This window comes from Vulpes vulpes, chromosome 4 (assembly GCF_048418805.1).
Source record: "Vulpes vulpes isolate BD-2025 chromosome 4, VulVul3, whole genome shotgun sequence".
Lineage (NCBI taxonomy): Eukaryota > Metazoa > Chordata > Mammalia > Carnivora > Canidae > Vulpes > Vulpes vulpes.
In genome coordinates, this window is record NC_132783.1 from 1,065,536 (window position 1) to 1,068,644 (window position 3,109).

Consider the following 3,109-nt stretch of genomic DNA (forward strand, 5'->3'; position numbering starts at 1 on the left):
TCCATACCTTGGCTATTGTAAATAACGCTGCAGTGAACATGAAATTGCAGATATCTTTTCAAGATTATTATTTTATTTCCTTTCGATATATATCTCAGAAGTGGAATGGCTGGACCATATGGCAGTTCTTTTATTTTTTTGAGGAAATTCCATACTGATTTCCATAGTGACTGTACCAGTTTACATTTCCACCAACAGTGCGCGTGCTGGTTCCCTTTTCTCCACATCCTTGCCAGCATTTGTTACTGCTTGTGTTTTTGTTAATAGCTACTCTTTTTTTTTTTTTGTTAATAGCTATTCTAACAGCTCTGAGATGACATCTCATTGTGGTCTTGATTTGCATTTCCTTAAGGATTAGTGATGCTGAACATCTTTTCATGAACATGTGGGACATTTTTATGTTTCCTCTGGAAAATGTTTATTCAGGTTCTTTGTCCATTTAAAAATTAGGTTATTTGTTTTTCTGCTATTGGATTTTATGAGTTTCTTATGTATTTTGGATATTAACCCCTTATTGGGTAGGTGATTTGCCAGTATTTTATTCTGTTCTATACTTTGTCTTTTTATTTGCTGACAATTTCTTTTGCTATGCAGAAGCTTTTTAGTTTGTGTACTACTACTTGTTTATTTTTACTTTCTTTGCCTTTGTTTTTGGTATTAAATCCAGAAAAAATCATTGTGATGATCTGTTTCCTTCTGGAAGTACTTTGGTTTCAGGTCTTAAATTCAAATCTTTAATCCATTTTGAGTTTCTTTTTGTGTATGGTATAAGAGAGAGAATCAGTTTTATTTTTCTGCCTATGCTATGCATTCTGCTACCATTTATTGATTTCGTGTTCTTGGCTCCTTTGTCGTAAGTTAATTGACCACCTACATATGTGTTTTATTATTTATTTATTTATTTATTTATTTATTTATCTCTATTCTTTTCCATTAGGTTCCTTTCTATTTTGTGATTTTATGACAATGATTATATGGAGTTTTCAATAATTTATTTTATTCCTAAAATGTCTTACTAGTGTGAAATCTTTGTCTACCATTGATGAATAGTCTAATAAATTCTGCAGGTAAACACTAAATAGATGGTATGAAAAAAAGCAAATTATTAGCCTCTAGGATTAGTGGTCGGTATGCATGTTCACTTTAAAGTAGTAGCTACAACTTCAGGTGTCTATGGAATGAATTGTAGAGAGTTTGAAAAAAAAAGTATAAATATATTTGCAAAATATATTGCTGCTAGGCTACATTTTAAATAATTAAATCAGATTCTCTAGATGTGCGTACAAGGCCTAGATATTTTTTAAAAGCTAAATTTTTCTAATTTGCAGTGAAAGTTGAGAGTAATCAAAGCTAATAGGCTAAAGGTAATTGAAGGGGCAAAGGTGAAAGGGATTCCATTTGAACAGTTCAGTTTGAACAGTTTTGAAAAAATTCAAAATATAAATGACAATTTTGAAGTAATATGTAACAAGTTTAATAATTCAATTGAATTCTGGAAATATATAATTTGAAAAAATTTAAGAAGAAAATTATTGCGAAGGCACAAACTAAAACTCTTTTTAAGTTCAAGTTTGTGGAATACAGTTTTATAGATATTGGATATAATGTGTTTTGCTTCTCTTTGGACTATTTGGTAGTCAAATGAAAATGCTGTTAAGGTTCAGGCATTTTCTCATTTGATTTCTGAAATTGTTTTATTTCTAAAGATAAGTATGCATGAAAGGAAAGCTTCGGAAGACAAAATGATTACTTCACTAAAACATTATATAAAAGGTCTTCGTAATCTAAGGGTGAGGAATAATTGATAAGTGGTGTATTAGTTTCTTAGCCCAAACAGGTCGTCACAAACGTGGTGTCTTAGAATGAGAAAATTTTATTCTCTTACAGTTCTGGAGGGCAGGTGTCAGCGGAGCTATTGTCCCACCAAAGGCTCTGTGGGAGAACTCCTCCTTGCTTCTTTTAGTTTATGGTGGTTCCTGGCATTTCTTGGCTTGTGGCAGCATAATTCCTATCTCAACCTCTATCTTCACACGGCCTTCTTTTTATGTATGTCTAGGTGTTTTCTTTATAAGGATGCTAACTGAATTTAGGGCCCACCCGAATCCAGTATGACCTCATCTGGATCCTTACCCTGATTACATCTGTAATTGTAGGATCCTTACCCTAATTACATGGGTGTTAAAAACTATCTATGATGAATCTATTAAATACAGAGACCAAATTTTTATAGTAAATAGTGTGTGTGTGTGTGTGTGTGTGTGTAGTATTTGTTATGAGAGGAATTCTTTAATACAAATCAGCTAAATAAACTTAATAAAGTATCAATAAGTTAATAAGTGAATACAAATAAATTAATAAAATAAATAATAAATACAAATTAATAAAGAATTAATTCTTTAATTAGAATTTCTCCGGAATGTGAAACTAAAAACCCTACATGATATTGACTATAATTGCATCTATGCATGAATTATTAGTGATTACGTATATAGACTTTGTATATATATATATATATACGTACATACAACTTCATCTGCCTCATGGTTCTACTCTCCAGAAGAATCATAAGGAGGCTCATATCTGCAAACACATCTGTAGGCTTCATTTATTTTCCAAGAGGTCTCTTTAAATCTTTTTTTTTTTAAAAATATGGAATACTTCACGAATTTACATGTCATCCTTGTGCTAGGGGCCATGCTAATTTTCTCTGTATCATTCCAGTTTTCATATATGTGCTGCCAAAGCAAGCACTTAAATTTTTTTTTAAGGTTTGTTTATTTTTTTAGAGAGAGCATGAGTGGGAGGGGCAGATGGGAAAGCAGAGAATCTCAAGCCGACTCCAGACGGAGCACAGAGCCCCATGCAGGGCTCAATCTCATGACCTCAAGATCATGACCTGAACCCAAACCAAGAGTCAGAGGCTTAATTGCACCATGCAGGCACCCCAAAATCCTTTTATATTCACGCCACACACACACACACACACATTATACCACAGACACCACACAAACATCTTGTACCAGAAAGGCAGACACACACACACACACACACAGACACACACACACTCACCCCTATACACACTTATACCACATTACACATACACTCAACA

The 3,109-nt window shown here is 33.0% G+C and overlaps 1 non-coding gene across 1 annotated transcript; it reads right to left on the reverse strand.

The window, feature by feature from the left end:
* Positions 1-2,643: 2,643 nt before the first annotated feature.
* Positions 2,644-2,751, reverse strand: LOC112911654 (U6 spliceosomal RNA). The gene has a single exon (XR_003233407.2). It is a non-coding gene; the product is annotated as a U6 spliceosomal RNA (small nuclear RNA).
* Between the last annotated feature and the right edge of the window lie 358 nt (positions 2,752-3,109).